The sequence below is a fragment of the Colias philodice genome, chromosome 10, assembly GCF_061535455.1.
Source record: "Colias philodice isolate Cphi_HAF_F1 chromosome 10, ilColPhil1 Martin Lab GWU primary, whole genome shotgun sequence".
NCBI lineage: Eukaryota > Metazoa > Arthropoda > Insecta > Lepidoptera > Pieridae > Colias > Colias philodice.
Genome location: NC_143095.1, coordinates 4126131 through 4144708, shown reverse-complemented (window position 1 = coordinate 4144708; position 18578 = coordinate 4126131). Strand labels below are relative to the sequence as shown.

The window sequence follows — 18578 nt, the reverse complement described above, 5'->3', positions numbered from 1 at the left end:
AAAGTAAAAAAGAAAAGTCAAAAATCAACAACCAATAAATGGCTTTACAAAACGAAATAGAAGATTTAATTAGGGTTTTGACCCACAACCAACCAACTGAAACGGTTGGACCGATAAAACCAACCGATTTTTCGTTTAAAGCGGATAAAACGCTAATTCAACCAACCTTACTTTTCAAACTACCAACTTTACTTTTTTTTACTTATTTCTCCAAACCAATTAACCCAACTCATGGAAATCAGCTTACATCTTATATGTAACTAACAAAACATTTCAATAGCGCGATTCAGCGCGCAAAAGCGCCCTCTAGTCTGGATTGCGAAAACTCCACACACCCCGATAATGTCAACTAATAAGTTGAAATAAATAGTCGTAATCTTGATATCTAGTGCCTAGAGAAAGCAATTTCAATTGATGGATGAGTTGAATAAAAAAAATTTGAACTATTTATTTTTATTTATCTAATTAAATGTCATCCGACCAAACAAATAGAGAATTTATTGAAAGTCTTTTAAAGCAAAAACATTTTTATTATAACACCTTATGTCGCGATAAACGCTAAATAACATCAATAAAAAAATAATTAAGATTAATTTGTAAATGATGTAATTTTACTGCATAAAGAAATTTTGTTTAATTTTAACTCAATTTTTTTTATAACTTTTTTATTTTTTATATTTTGTTATAGACACTTCAATTTACTAACAATATGTCTCATCAAATTTTCTGTAGTATTCCGTCATCTGAGAAACGCAACTCTATATAAGTTCAATTTATATTGTGGATTTTATACAAAAAATTCGTTAAAGAACCGGTACTTTTTCAGAAATTAATATCTCGCGAATCCCGCTCTTTTCGCGATCGGTTTTTTTTGTGGAAGTAGTCCATACATATAACTATGTTTTGAAGTAAAAATAATTTGCCTATTCTTAAAAGTTCAGTCACAAAAAAAGAAATGAAATTTTGTTATTTATGCGATTATCTCGAAATTGCGAAGTCACAGCTCTTCCCCGAATGGATCGAAAATTGGCCCTATGGCTAGCCTTGACGCTCGCAATGCAAAAAAATGTGTTATAATGGTAGAAAAATTAATAAAAAATTAAAATTGAATTATATAAAATACCGGTACTTTTTATTCAGATTGAATTTTTTCGAAAAGTATGATAGTGAGCTTCATGGGAGTTTTACTCTTGCGTTTGTCATGTATATATCCATACATTCATTCAATAAAATTAGGCTGTCGCAAAAGAAGGGTCAAAAAAATACTGTGTACCGGTTCATAAATAGATCATTCAATGGCTGTAAATAAAATTTCTGAGGTTTTTACCTATATTATAATATTATATCAGCAATGCTCTTCTTGAGCGTTCAACTATTTTAAAATAATATAAAAAAAATCAATTCAACTATATCTCTATAGGTCAAAAATATGTCGCTGTAACAACGCAGGAATAATATTATTACACTAGTACATAATAACAGAAATTCGATATTCTCCGAATAAATAAGACAAGGATATTTTAACGTTTATCATTACCAATAGGTATATAAAATTATATTTGCTCTGGATACTTTCGCGTAATAAAACTTTGGAATTTATTAAAGTTGTCGTCAATAGATGTCTGTAAAGGTACCAATATATTTTGCAATTTTAGTACCGATAAATGCTCGAAGAAATCTGGTGTAAGTATTGTTATTTTTATTATTTCAGAACAATAATTAAATTTGTCACGGGTGACCATAAACATTAATTGAAGTTAGTATTAATAAACGATTTATACTTTTTACTGGATTTATTTTGGGAGCCTTTCCACTTAATATTACCTTCTTCGCATCTGTACTAAATTTAAAGAAGCTGAAGCTTAGACTGCGAGCTTTGGTCTCGTGTAAAAATTTGACCGATTGGGATAATTTGTTTTGTACCTATTATTGGGATGGTTAAGATAATTCAAAGATGCAGAGTTCACCATACTGTGCAATAATTAAGTTCTATGTTATAAGCTTCTTCTAAACTGTATCTTTTGCAAACATAGTCTTTGACACATTTCCTTTTGAATTTTTAGCAGTTAAAACTACACAAACTGCAAAACGCGATGTTTTTATTTACCATTCAAGAGGTCGTTGACTGAGGAACGGCATCGTGACATTTGTCAGATTATAATTTCATGTCTAGGTGTGTCCATGACCATTGTATCTTTCATTCATGATGCGAAACACAATTTCGTGAAATAACAAGATGCTATCTTTGGACTAATCTTATAATTCCTAACATGTTCAGTCGTTTTGATTATTTGTATTAATTTAAACATAGGTAGTTAATATGTATTAAAGTCCACGACAAATACAAAATACAAAAAGTTTTAAATACAAAAAGCCATCTTGATCAATTCTTTCAAAAATTTTGAATTTTTTTATGATCTGGTCTGGGTCTGCATCATAGTTATACAATGGTATTATCTATATTGAGTGAAACAGGTAAGGAGATCAGAAAGCTATGTATTTTTCTATAATGCCAATTGTGTAAATCAAAACTATTCCAAAGACATATCCCGTTACGTCACTTACGAGTCAAAACTTACTCGAAGATTGTCACATTGCAGCAGTTTCATCCGGTAGCAAATAACCCAAGGTTAAACATATGCAGACAAATTTTTATAGCCATAACATATCTCATACACCATTCATGTAAAACTTGGTCATTATTAATAGAATATGAATGAGGCGAGTGCGGCTCTGTCGCGCCAGAAATAACCTCAACGACTTAATAATGTAAATGTATGCGCCTGTGCCGGCCCGTGCACCGTTGGGATTTAGCCACGTTTCTATGCGCCGTGTGGGCGTAAGGGGACATTCATAATATTTACAGGTGAGGTACAAAGTGAAACACTGTAATCTCATTATAGTTCAGGACAAGAAAGGAACTGTGAGAAAAGGGGCAATTCAGCTATGCTAATCTTAAGATGTGCTTTCTTTTGTGAGTTTATAGTGCAGACAATGAGGCCAATGAATGATGTTATTATGTTTACGAGTTTAATTATATGTATATGATTATATCCACAGTAGAAATTATCTAATTGAAAATATCTCTATAACGTTAATTTATCTAATTACTTAAGAATTGGTTAGTATGTAGGTTCGAAGATATTGTTAAAAATAATTGAACAAAACCCTTAGTAAATTATTTGTATACGTGTAATTTTTTCGTTCGTTTATCGTCACAAATTAGCCGTAGCCATCTTATAAAATGGAAATGCCCTGGTTGTTCATATCCACAGATCACAGAAACTAAAGGTTCATTTATCTATAAAATATAACTTATCGGACAGACCTCATAATAGTACCTCCATTCAAAAACCTTGTTTCAAATGAATGAATACGATTGTAATGTGTTGTATAAAAAGTGTCATATGTGTTTAAATTGCTTGTATGTTCGCTTCTTTATTGCTTTTAATCGACAGGTCTATAAATAATGAGGTAAAAAATATCAATGAAGTAACTTGGTTATCATAATAGATTAGGCTATTGATCAAGCCTTGATAAGCGTCTATAGCTGATATCAGGTAACGTGTCCTGAATCCTGATAGTCTATTAGCCTGACAAGGACCGGATCTGCAACATTCTCGCCATATCCGTTCTAAGCTTCTAACATAGCAAAATAAAATAGAAATATTGAACAAATATATCTATGATGATGCAATCCATTCGAGAAATGGCATTTCACAAGTGCGCAGTTATAGCAAAATTTAAACTGCAAATTGCCGTGTTTGTAGGCGAAAGTGTTCAAACGCATGTCCGCGGTGACAACAATGAATAAGTGAAAGCATTGATGGATAGATTTGTTATATTAACCAATAACCGATAACAGCTTTATTGTTTGTGTTTGCTCAGGGTTCGCACTGCTTAATCCACTCGGTTTACGTCTGAGCACGTTTGCTACGCTCGCCGTACTTTATTTATATTTAAGGCTTTAACATGACCATTGACCATCATTGACTCAACTGAGGCCTGGCTATAGTATTAAATAAAGTAAAATTTACACAATAAAACACGCCGCTATGAGACACAATAAACCGTATCGTATCTCGGTTGTTGTATTAACACGCGTGATGAAAGTTTAATGTAATTTCTTATCAATTTGATAAATACATATAGCAATGGTAATATTTCAAGATATGGGAGATGGAATTGCAATACAAAAGTCATGAACGAGACGTGTATAGTGTAGAGGTATAGTGGTATAGTGAGACCATTAAAGCGACGAGAGACGATCCGAATGCGATGTCGTGGATTGCTTACGCAATTAAGATGCAGTGCTAGATCTTATCAAAGTCGCCCTCGTACTACAATACAAGGGCCAACTGTGCCCATAAATAGCTATACAATCTTATCGTTCCTCTTTTTATCTAGTATTTTTTTGTGGTACCTACTATGTTTATGATACTTTTATCTCATTTTATGAAAATTACTACACGTTGAACGAATGGACACGTTGTTTTTTGTTAATTTTATTTTTATTGCTTTTTTATCTGATTTTCAATTTTACATTTTATGTTTGAATGTATCTTCTTAGTACATCAATAATTTATAATTAATTTGCCTAGATACGTTATTTAATTCGTGTATATTATTCAATTTATGACTATAATATTTCTATAATATTTTATTCTCGCATTTTTCATCAAATTCATGTATGTAGCAACAATATTTAATTATTTTCTATATTATTTGTGACACCAACATTATGCAAATTATATAACGTTAATCATATTTCGCAAGACATTTATCTGATAAAGAGATAACATCTCGGAATCATCCCGTCGAGTATCTGCCGAGGCGGTGAAACACGTAACAGATAATATAATCAAGAAAAAGTAAATAATTATTTTCTGTAATGAAATAAGACAATTTTTTCCCCATAAGAATTTACCAACAATTCAATTCAGTCTTACTGAGATTTTAATTATTTTCAGACAATTTGACCTTTATAAGTATCAACCACAAAAATTATACTATTTATCTCTACTGATTAAAACATTTCTTTACTCGGCAAATTATTAACTCGGTTTATTTATTCCAGTAAACACTTTCATGATTTACTTAACTACCGTGAATTGATAAATTTGTATTCAGATGGACTGTAATAAATTTTAATCAATTAACTTTCAAAACAAGATATCTCACGTCAATATAAAAGGTAAAAACGTTAAATATTTATGTACGACTATTAATTAAACGTCACAATAACATAAAGCGTTAATAATATTGATTAAGTATTTCTGCATTAAGTGCAAAGCGACACATAAAACGAGCATGGTAAATATAGAGTCGTAACATGAATAGTGCGCAATCTATAAATAAACTTCACAGTAAATAACCACAAGGGATTCAAAGCAATTCCAGCGAATGTCGATCAAACCGCCTCGGGAAAACATCTCATTATAGTATTGCGAGCATTGAGTATCGCAAATAGGTGCAAAATTACGCACGCCACGCAATTTATCAAAGCCGCGCTGTTTCAATGCATTCACACATCAAAAGGTCTTTTTGTTCAAGAATTTTCTTACACCACCGAGTGAAACTTGAATGTTTTCGTAATTATGCTTAATACCGTCCTTAAGGCTATACGGAGCGTTTTCAATATGATATTTATTTAATTTAAGCTTCACAGAGTTCCCTAGATGTTATCTTGTCACGCCTGTGCTCATTGTGCACTAGTATTAACTGCTTTGAGCTTTTATTGTAGAAAAAAGGACTCGAGAGCATTTGTGGGTTTTGTATAGCGATAAAAAGAAGTAAGGTAGGGTAAGTAATTGTGTGGGAAGCTACATTCTTTTAGAAGGCTGTACTGAATTAAATAATTTAGTGGTGAAGACCTCATTCTTTGAATACTTGGAAGTTGGAAGGTTTTTGTAATGTTTGCTTAAATTAAAAGAATGCAAAATATATTAAGTGAATTTTTGAAAGCAAAACATGATATTGTTATTATCTTTGAAGCAGCGATACGTCTTACAAAGACATGGGTTAAGTAATAAGATATCGTGACAGACGAGCCATGTACAATTGCAATGACAAGACATGAAATATTTTGCAATGTACATATTGCTGTGGTTATGTAGAGGTGGTCCGTCAAGGGGTTGTTCATAATAACTGCAGAATAACAAAATTAATTTCTTATAAATAATTTTAAATTTTTATTAAAGGTAACCTTTTAATTAGCGTTCATATTTGTAAACATTAATTAGCTGTAAGGTAGGTACCTACCCATGTTTCACTTATTATATTTCCAAAACAGCATTGTTATTCATACGAAAATTAAACATTATGCGCATAAAAAGTCCCTGATTTTATAATATTCCGGATAAAAATATTATTTGTATCTGCTTACCTACCTAACTCGTACAAATAGAAAAAATTAATAATATCAATACCAGATAATAGGTATAGTACTAAGTATACTAAGAATACATTACTTATACATAATATTTAGGTGAGCGAAATAGATTGAAGATGTTTTTGAGTACTGCTTAAGTAGAGTGTTTTTTATAATCTTAATTAAATAATAGTCTAGATATAGAAAATATTATGTATTCTCAGGATAAAAAGAAACATTAGTACCGTTATGAAGACGTAAAACCTCATTAACATCGTGCATAACCTGAACGAGATTAAAATATCGGCTATATCTATTCATAGATTACTTAATATCAATATACAATATTATGCAAATAATGTCTTGTATAACAAACGAAAGTCAGGCAGGTAATGTACTGTCGGATGCAGTTAATGAGTGGCATTTTCGGCACTCACAGTTCTGTCAGTTTGGCAATCGGAAGCCTGTCAAAACGTTTTGACAGATACTGTATGATCGCTAACGCTGAACGATCTCACATCACCTTAATGCCGTAAATATTATGTATTAGCCAAATGCTTATATCATATCCATGTTACGAATGTTTGTGCACTGACATGTGTAAACCACGCCTGCTCGTATTAAGGTCTGAAGTTGTCGGCATTAACGTAGTGTTGAATAACAGAATCACATTTGACAGAATAGACGTTTATGATAAATACTTCCGTAGTACGTTATAGATTGAACTCATTTTTTGTATAGGAATTGGGTTATGTTTATTTATATTATATATAGTATAGCTATGACTCGCGGAAAACCACAATCAATATTATCAGTTTGTTTTAAGAAGGCGTATCGGTTTTTATCAAGTGACAGGCAGGAAACCACAATATGCCACCCTTGGCCTTATGAAGCCACAATAATACCTATAGTTTTATACTTATACATATACACAGGAAGTGGTGTTTAGGGATATGTTTCTTTAGCATGCACTCATAATACTGAATGCATCAATATGTCAACGCTTTAATAGATATTCTTTGAGAACTTCTTTAATTAACGTATTCATACCACTTTGTTGCTAAGGCCTATAAACGAAGTTATCATAGCTAATACATTTTGCAAGTACATGGCAAATAGTTTTGTTATCAAGACAATATTTAATTAAGCTTCGCCGAATTGATAACTCAATGTTAAATCAAATTATCGTGTATTAGTCAATCAATCGATATTAACTTTCTTAAGGCCAGCAAGGTCGTTAATGAATGGCTAACAAAATTGCTAAGGTGAATTGAAAAGTTTTAATCGTGCTAACATCAAACAGTGAAGGTCACAATTTAATAACTTCATGCCATTTAAAAGACCTTTAGTGGAACAAAGAAAACAATGTATTGTGTAATATAAAAGTTTTCATAAACATGTGGTGTAACTTTTAAATGTATAAGAAGATTGATTGGATATATTGCGGAAACGTTTTAACTAAATTATGGGTATAAAGTGTTTTGCTGCGTGTGTCGTGACTAGGTTAATGTAAAAAATAAAAGGAAGAAATCTAAAATGGTTGTGGCTTTTCTAAAATCTTTTATATTTGTATTACGTATGTAGACGTACTATATAGTCATCGAGAGCTTTTTTGGTGTATGGGGTAATTTTGACTGAAAGCTCCTTATTTACATAGCACTTACGAATACTAATCAATGAATGTGAAACAAAAAAGATTTATACAACAATAAAATAATCACAAAAATTTTGGAGGGATTAATTGACACGGGATTCCCAAAACAGCTCCTACCTTTTCACAATACGTTGACATGTAGAAATCATTGCGCATGCGCTAATCAGATCAACCACACGACTGTTACCTCACACAAAATGTTAATATTGTCTAATTACCGAAATCATATTCCAGAGACATGGATCACGAAATGTGACCCGTCCGTTACGTAACTCAGAGATCGCTTTAAGGTGATGAATTAATTTTTCTAACATTTACGGCCCTTTTCAAACCTTCGTAATTTTTATATTATTAAAGTTGTCGTGATGAAAATTCTTGACAAGAAAGTTCAATAGTAACACAATACGTCTACCGTTTTAGAAACATGATTCCATGATATTTTCTCGATAGAAAAAAAATACAAAGTTCTCATTGTTATTTTTTTATAATCTCTGGCATCTTCAAAATAACAAACGTAAAGTTACGACTTTTTGGATATTAACTATAAAATATACAACCTATACGTCTACCGATTTAGAATTTTGAAATATGCGATGGTTTTGAAATAAACAAGAAATACTTGAAATTAGCGCGCGACCAGCCAATATAGCGAGAGCCGCCCTGTACCTTCCTACCCCGATCGCTGCACGAGTCATTCCCGCTACGGCCGTCACACGGGGAACTTGTGTCGCTCGCGCAATCGTAAAAAAGGGTGACAACACGATAAGACAAAATGAGACAAATGGGGACAATAAAGAAAATAAGAAGAAGAAACATAAAGGTTGGAGAAAAAAGAATGCTTACAATTGGAACAAATTAATGAAGAAGTTGGTTTTATTTTAAATTTGATGATAATTGTATTATAGACGATGTTTGATATGTACCCCTGTTTTAAGTACATAACGAATGTGTAAGATTTTTTTCATTTATAGCATAGATAATCTTTTCAGAAATCCGGAATCCAGAAGGAAAATAAACCCACTGATTGTTCACAATGTGAACCCACTCCTTCGTAAGTACCTTTATTCAGTCAAAAATGTATGTTATCAACGTTCTACTGGTTTTATCGCATGATTCCATTTTTAGCAAAAAGCAACAAAGTGCAAAGAAATAAAAAATCATGGTGAACTTAGTGGAAGTATGGCGGACGTGATATGGAACAGGAGCTCATTGGAGTAGTATTATATTTAAAAAAAATACGAAAAAATTTCAAGAATTACATTTCTTAGTAGGTGGTAGATAAGTATGTTGTATAAAGAATTTGATGTTGATATTTATTTCATTTATACTTACTACACCTGTGCGGGAAATTGCTTAGTACTAAAACAGGTTTATATTCATATTTACATAGTAATGTGAGTTTTAATTTCGAATAATTTTGTGTAAGTATATTAAATTGAGTTCCTGGGTGATCTGGAAACACAATTGGGCCCGGAAGATGGCGCTGCAGTCACTCCTCCTAATCACATGAACCGATTTGGGTGAATATTTGTGTGCACATTTCATTGTTGTGGGATGATTGGTTGATTCGTTTTCACATTAGCTAATATTATGTATTTTTGTTGTAAACTTAATTTAATGTTTATAATACATTATTATTGGTATAAATAAGCCAGTGTTCGTCTCACATTGCTGTACCTGCCTACCTACCCTACCAGGGCCTAACTTTGTTCTGGCTATTTTATTTTGATTATTTGTAATGAATAATTACAATTATAATAGAGTGCAAAAAATAAATACATGCGTCAATATATTTTGTGTTTTTTTTTAAAACAATTTTTCTATTTAAAAAAATATCATTCCGACCGCGGCTTTACCCGCTTGGAATTAGGTTATATCGTGAATCCTGTTTTATCCCACAGAAGTGTTCAGTTCGGATAAAAAGTATCCTATGTGTAAATCCAGGCAATTAGCAGCTATATTTTATCAAAATTGGTAATGTAGTCTTGACGTGATTAAGTAACAACTAACAAAAAAATATACAAATTAACATCCAAAGTTTCGCATCAGTTTTACTGTATTAGTGATATCTTCCACTCTTGACTTTGACTGAGAAGAATTAGGGTTTATAACTTCTTTCAGAAATAGTACCTTTCATTTCTGGGCATGATGTAATATCTACGTCAGCATCAAATTCTATCTAAATCAATTCAGTAGTCCGCGTTATTGAGTACCATTTCATTTTTTCAGAGTAACAATATTTTTTGTTATTTTAAAGATTATTTATAACCTGTATTATTTTGTAATAAAGTAAACATTACGAAATGATAATAATTATTATTAATAATGTCTAAGTAGTTGTTAAAAAGAAGATTATTTGTTTATAAGCAAGAAAATAAAACCAATAAATCAACAATTAAATAAATGTATGACAATATTATAACTGTATGACGACTCCATACATGTTTGTCCCGAGTCGGCTAGCGGCAGCGCGGCGAGTTTGCAAGAATGACTTCGCGCACACCCGCGTTCGCGATAGCGAGCTATTAGACTCCGCCCGCCAAGCAGTGGATTTTTTTTTGTGTATCGTCTTAATAGTGATAGTAATTGGAATAGTGCAGATTTAATTTATATTTTTATATAAATTAAATCTGCATTATATATTACGTACACTTTCGGGCACTGTTATTGGTATTCAGTTACCAATAATTATAAATGATAAGCTTTTTTGTCTCTCTGATTAGGAATTAATATGCTTATCGCTAAGAAATATCCCGGCATGTAAGACATTTTAGTTTTGATGACGATGAAATTTTTCAATTCCGTGTTAGCATTCATATAACCACAGAATATAGCAATAATTTATTCACATAAATGATTGAAAGTATACAAAATACAATAATTAGAAATGTTTAAACTACTATATGTCTGTGGTTTAAACTTTTTCAAATATCCAATTACCATAATATACTCTAATGTTGAACGCAGCATCGATCATCGCTAGATTTAAAATTATTTTTTAATTTAAAAAGTTATTAATGGAATATAACTTTATTTGCGAAACATTAAATTGTCTATTCGTTTCTACATTTAATAAAGCAATATATCTAAATGTGTTTGACCCAAAAATAATTACAAAAAATAACAATAACGTAGATAACTAAAAAATATTTTCTAATGATTTAATCACTAAATTTGTGTATTGTATTAGAATATTATAAAAGTTTAATAGAATTGCTAATTGAATAAATATAAGTATGACTTCGTTCAAAACCGTGAATTTAGATATCATTATCCATTAATAATGCAACGCTATTGAAAATGACTAAAAGGAATTGAAAGCGGGCAACAAAAGTGCATTCGCATGTCACACAACTTATCAATTCGCTTTCATAATGTAAATTACCTTAATTTATTGCGATAAGACGAAAAATATGCGTGGACTAAGCCTTAACATACGCGAAATCACTTTCTCCGGTGTGGACTGTGGTAGTCGGCATGCGATCCTCTCCTTTGATTATATCCATTAGTGCCCATTAGCCATTTAACCCGATATGATTAGACCACGTCACGAGCACTGTTTGCTAACTCATATATCATAATATTATCTGGTTCTATAAACCAGTCAAAATCATACCAGTTGCATAACTTACGGTGTTGATATCACGAAATACTCTGCAGCTTCATAGGACGAAAAAAAAACAAAATTGATTTATGCACGGAGGCTTTAGCTAGTATAGATTTATGCGCGAGTGATTACAACATAATATTTATTAATGTAGTTGCTTGTTGAAGGCTATATTTTATCGGAGCAAGCAATGAAAGTGATTATGCTAAATAAAATATTCGTCAAAATTTTTTCAACGTTCTAATTCTCGCAATTAAATATTTAGGCCAGTAGAAATCGACACTAAAAAACCCTAAATTCGCAAAGCACGATGTAGATTTGAATTTTTGGTATGTTGTTTGGATCAGTTAGGGTGATGTAAATCCCAATTTGCAACTTCGAAAAAGTTGTGCTCGCTGCGCACCACGTGATAAACTGCGAAAATTTTGGACTTTTTTCACTTTTTGCTCTAAAAGTCATAAACTATGCGTTTCCGACAAGTATGATTCAGTACATAAATTAAGGTTATTAAATTTGCAACAATTTAAGCCTAACCGCAGCTCTCTAAACCTTATAACGACTAAACTGTGGCCATTCGAAGATGGTTCATTTTTCCCGAAATATTGAAATTTTTAGTTTTGCTCCCGTTTGAAGCAAAATATTGGCAAAAACCGCTCGTTCTATGAGAAGTTCGTATAATAAAGTTGAAGTGCATTTTATTTTCTTTCATAAGAGCATAGAACAAAGTCTGTGAGACAAATAGTTCACTCACAATATCTGAAAAACAAAAAGAAGGTAGAAATAGATTTTTAAAGAATTGAAACTGAGGGCATATAAAATCATAAAAAGGATAATACTTTTTCATTTGCAGGATAGGTAATTAACAAAATTACAAAGATAATTAAATTTGCAACAATTTAAGCCTAACCGCAGCTCTCTAAACCTTATAACAACTAAGCTGTGGCCTTTCAAAGATATTAATTTTTTCCCGAAATTTTCAAATTTTTAGTTTTGCTCCCGTTTGAACCAAAATATTGGCAAAACCGCTCGTTCTATGAGAAGGTCATAAAATAAAGTTGTAGAAAATTTAATTTTGTTAATTACCTATCCTGCAAATAAAAAATTATTATCCTTTTTATGATTTTATATGCCCTCAGTTTCAATTCTTTAAAAATCTATTTCTACCTTCTTTTTGTTTTTCAGATATTGTGAGTGAACTATTTGTCTCACAGACTTTGTTCTATGCTCTAATGAAAGAAAATTAAATGCACTACAACTTTATTATACGACTTTCTCATAGAACGAGCGGTTTTTGCCAATATTTTGGTTCAAACGGGAGCAAAACTAAAAATTTGAAATTTTCGGGAAAAACTGACTATCTTTGAAAGGCCACAGCTTAGTTGTTATAAGGTTTAGAGAGCTGCGGTTTGGCTTAAATTGTTGCAAATTTAATTAGCTTTGTAATTTTGTTAATTACCTATACTGCAAATGAAAAAGTATTATCCTTTTTATGATTTTATATGCCCTCAGTTTCAATTCTTTAAAAATCTATTTCTACCTTCTTTTTGTTTTTCAGATATTGTGAGTGAACTATTTGTCTCACAGACTTTGTTCTATGCTCTAATGAAAGAAAATTAAATGCACTACAACATTATTATACGACCTTCTCATAGAACGAGCGGTTTTTGCTAATATTTTGCTTCAAACGGGAGCAAAACTAAAAATTTCAATATTTCGGGAAAAATGAACCATCTTCGAATGGCCACAGTTTAGTCGCTATAAGATTTAGAGAGCTTTAATTAGGCTTAAATTGTTGCAAATTTAATAACCTTAATTTATGTACTGAATGATACTTGTCGGAAACGCATAGTTTATGACTTTTAGAGCAAAAAGTGAAAAAAGTCCAAAATTTTCGCAGTTTATTATTTGCGTATAATCTTTTTTCCTACTTTCCCAAATTTTGTAATTTTGTTAATTACCTATCCTGCAAATGAAAAAGTATTATTCTTTTTATGATTTTATATGCTCTCAGTTTCAATTCTTTAAAAATCTATTTCTACCTTCTTTTTGTTTTTCAGATATTGTGTGTGAAATATTTGTCTCACAGACTTTGTTCTATGTTCTTATGAAAGAAAATAAAATGCACTACAACTTTATTATACGAACTTCTCATAGAACGAGCGGTTTTTGCCAATATTTTGCTTCAAACGGGAGCAAAACTAAAAATTTCAATATTTCGGGAAAAATGAACCATCTTCGAATGGCCACAGTTTAGTCGTTATAAGGTTTAGAGAGCTGCGGTTAGGCTTAAATTGTTGCAAATTTAATAACCTTAATTTATGTACTGAATCATACTTGTCGGAAACGCATAGTTTATGACTTTTAGAGCAAAAAGTGAAAAAAGTCCAAAATTTTCGCAGTTTATCACGTGGTGCGCAGCGAGCACAACTTTTTCGAAGTTGCAAATTGGGATTTACATCACCCTAACTGATCCAAACAACATACCAAAAATTCAAATCTACATCGTGCTTTGCGAATTTAATGTTAATTTCCACTGGCCTAATTGATGATTAAATGAGGACTTTGATTTAAAATTGAACATTTGCAAAATATCTAACTGAGCCCGATTTAGATACAATAGAAGTACTAATAAAATAGACATAAAAATCCCATATGAATGAGGTACACATGTAATTTTTGAGAGCAAAAAAATCATCTTACAATTATCAATCATCTTACTAGGTACATATTATTATATAGTAACCTATATGTTAAAGGAACATTGCGTGATTGAAACATAAGTTGTTAGGAGCCATGTTGTTGTATATCTAAAAATAATATAGATATGTTGCTATCCTTGAAATAATAATAGAATATTATGTAAAGGGGTGTGTTTGAGTTAATGGAATATCTCAAGTCTGAACATTTTACTATAGTAGAGTAATATCTGAAATCCACGTAAATTAGGTAATTGTTTTAATAACTCATGTCATGTAGAAAGTGATAAAATAATATTAAATGCTACAATGATCTTTTCAGCAGTTTTTTATCTGATTGTAAATAGATCGAGGATGATAGTAAAAACATCAAGACTGCTTTTAGTTCTCCAATACAAAACGAATTCAAATTCAAGCAGCCACAAAGCCATAAATTTATATGCAATAATTAGCTGTGATGATGCTCATAGTATGATTTATTCTAATGCATAGAAAAGAACATTGAGATAATATTAATAGGAGACGACACCGCCTACATCACTTATGTTCCACTCAACATACGTCATGTGACGTATGTTGAGCGGTATTTTTTAATGGTTTTAAAGTGAAACGCATCCAACATGCCTTCGTGTGTGTTACGATATTGCACAAATAATACAAATAATACGGAAAAGTGCAAAGGAATAACTTTCATCGTTAAGTACTTAACTAAATAATAATTTTTAAAACTTAGTTAGAGCAAAAAAATGGCGCACAGATTTTGTTCGTGGTGTCTCCTCCATACGTAGTAATATTATCTCAATGGAAAAGAAAAATACTATCCAACGGTATGCGATATAACGACCTCAATGTCATTGAACTAAACGGATGCGCTTACACAACTTTGGTAGACCGTTGTTGTACCAATTGATGATTTTGATGACATAAGAGAACAAATACCAACATCATGTCATTGTTAGGCATCGCACGGTGCTTTTGATTAAACAATGTCAAAAGTCACTTGTTATGATTGCCTCAATGTATCCGTCAGACGCTAAATGTTTGAGGAAGTAATACTGTGGGTACGGAGTACAGACACTTGAAGTCGATCGAGATGAAAAGCAACAGATAATAATAAGATAATAATATAATTGCACAATAAACCATTGTTCGGTAAACACACCTAATCACCACGACGGCGGTTATGAATGAACCATCGTCACTATCGTGATACTATCAAAATAATCTCGTGTTGGTCTCGCCGATTGAATACGTCCAGAGGCTCCGATATAAATTACTGTCATAAAATTTATTTATCGTCTTTGAAATCGATCTTGAAAATAAACCTCCGCGTTACGAAAGTATGATTGTATAACGTTTGGAAAATATTTTTGGCAACATAAATTTTATAGTTTCGCAAATTTATTGTTATCATACGACCTGAATAGTCTGGTTTAACAGTGGATTTGTGATTTTATGTCTTTTATTAAGTGCTGGGTGGGGTTGATAATTTCACATTAGATATTTAAAATGAAACTTTAATGGTATATCCAAGAGATACGAAACAAACCAAAAAGTATGTTCTTTCGTAAGGGCAGTAGCAGTGGTATAATCGTATAAACAGAAATTACCATAGAGTAAACATTTTATCGTCAAAATCACAATAATGTAGTCTCGCGAACAATGAGTTATGTAGGTTGTACGGGGCGCCAACAAGACAAGTGCTTGCGCGCCTGCCTTCCACTTGAATGGCATATTAGCATAATATCGTCCTGCGAGCCCTTGTACCTCGAGAAATAATATGACCATAGGAATAATGTCTTCGTCATACAGGTTACGATAAAAGCACGCTATGATCAGATAGCGCGACATAAAGCTCAAGCTAAAAGGTAAAATGTGATGACAATAACACATAATGCATATGTAATTTTGTTCTGTTAAGTCCATTGATGCCGTAAAAGATATACGGCTTATCTCTGCATTCTTACAAAACAAATAGCTAGATTTCACAGGGTGTAAACTACAACGTAAATCCGGTAAGCGATTCTCGATCAGCCGTGTTCGAAATAGTTTCTTAGTTTACTGCCTACGCACAAGATTAGCATTATATTTGCATTCTGTGTGTCGAAAGCATTAAGGAATATTTCACTTGAGTAAACACTAACATATTATCCTGCGCGTATAATTTCTGCACTTGAATGGTTTGTTCAGATTGTTGGTTTTACAATATGCACGCCCACGGATGCTTCTTTTCAATTCAATCTTTTTCATACCTTTTAAGACTTATTTACATTTGCGATAAACATTTGTAAATGTACAAAAGTATTGTTACTTTTAACGAAATACCATACAGACCTAATGATATTTTATGCTGTCCTATTTGTAAAGTCAAGTCAAGAAAATAACCAAAACAAACCGCATGTTCTTATGAATATTATAATGGGTTGTATCGTTATAAACAAAATATCGTTACCATGTAAATGATCAAGATCTTGAATTCTATTTAAAGTTCATAACTTCAAGGGCATAATAAATTATTAGGGATCGTGCCGAAACTACGATTGCAATCTATCACGACCCTGGTCTAGCCGGTTACATCATCCGTTAAAACAATAACTAGACCAAATGATCACTTTAATTCTGTGCCAGACGGGTAAACAAATAAAAGATGGGATTGTTTATGAGCCAGTTAAGATCGTAATTGCGATGCGCCCCAATTACCTTGCGATAGTTTACTGTTGAACATTTTGTCACGGGGATTATCCAACTGACCTCTATTGCGAATTCAGGTGACCCGCATGCTCGAAATATTTGTTCTGCAAACATATCTGATTGTAATTTTAAATTTATTACCTATGTTAAACATTGAACCAAATATTTGTATGTAATAAGGGAAACCCGAAACGACGAGGAAAGTCGACTGAATCGGCATTCGGCGTTTAAAAAAACCATATTTGTCTATAAGCGGCATATTTATGATTAAGTTAATTCAGACTTATAAGATGACCAACTACCTACTGTTGCAAATATAATCGATATAATCGGGTGATAATCTCTGCCTCCCACAACACACGACAAATTTGTCAAAGTCATTCTACATCGAATTGACAAACAAAGATTTCACTCCTCAATATGGTGAGTTGTACAAACACGCGTAATCCAGTGAAGAGTGAAATGTACTTAGGAATTTAACACTTGATATTTGCACGTAGCGGATCTCCAGGCGGATCGGTGGCGGGACATTGGCCCGAATGTTGATGATATAATCGGCGCGATACTTAGTGACACACTTTTCAATTTGCGAGCAAATATACTGATTACACGCGCTTCCTCCAAGAGGGCAGGTGATTGTCAGAAAGCTGTGGAATTTAGGCTAGCCTGAATACGAGTCCGTCATTGTGTCATACAAGTCATTTTATTCAGATATCACAATGTCCACTTGATAAAAATTTCGTTTTTAATTGCTCATAAAATAATAATGAACTACATATATAACGATGCATGCCGAAATATTGCAGACTACATGCTTAAAGCTTAAAGTTATTAACCTTTTATGCTTCTTATATAAAAAGTTAAAAAATGTGGTGTAGTTAAGGCTTGTACGATATTGTATAACGAGACTATGAGGAACCGTTCCTTATAAATTGTATTTAGTGTATATCGAAGCGATTAATCGCAAAGATCGATATCGGAGAATGATCGATAATACTGATCGGAAGACACTTGGAAAGTAGGATAGATCGTGAGTTTACTAATTATTAGGTAGTATTACGTTAAGTATTGCGACAATCATTTGTCTCCATATTGCGAATCTACAGAGATTTATGGTTATTAATGAATCCATAGTGACCGTGTTTGTTTTATTACGTCACTCCTATCGGGTAATATGTTTATCTTAAGAAATGGTTGTGTAATGAATGCTTAAGTGTTTTAAATTAGCCAACACTAATATCCATTTCGTCGGGCTATCGCAATCACGTCAGAATCATTCATTTTTTTTATTCTTATTGTCAACATGATGTCGACCTTTCATCACCTTTACAGGATCATGGTTCGAAAATATATTTCTGAACATAAAGCTAGTGATTTTATTACCTTGTCTGGAATACAATAAATTAGCGTGTGCGAATAATAGTCTCGTTACCTATAAATTACTCGATATAATTTTACGATCTTCGTCGGTAGGTTGTGGTTGTAAAACGCGAAGAAATTTTTTTTTATTATTATATTTCATATCTAGGTAAGTACTTACTAATAATTTATCAAATAAAA

At 32.0% G+C, this 18578-nt stretch overlaps 1 protein-coding gene and 1 long non-coding RNA gene across 2 annotated transcripts in view; both read left to right on the top strand.

The window, feature by feature from the left end:
- Positions 1-18578, top strand: part of LOC149485123 (putative carbonic anhydrase 3) — a 404335-nt gene that overhangs the window by 220077 nt on the left and 165680 nt on the right. The window lies entirely within an intron of this gene.
- LOC149485129 (uncharacterized) lies at positions 8353-9962 on the top strand. Its single transcript, XR_016316183.1, has 3 exons — positions 8353-8890; positions 9014-9075; positions 9150-9962. It is a non-coding gene; the product is annotated as an uncharacterized LOC149485129 (long non-coding RNA).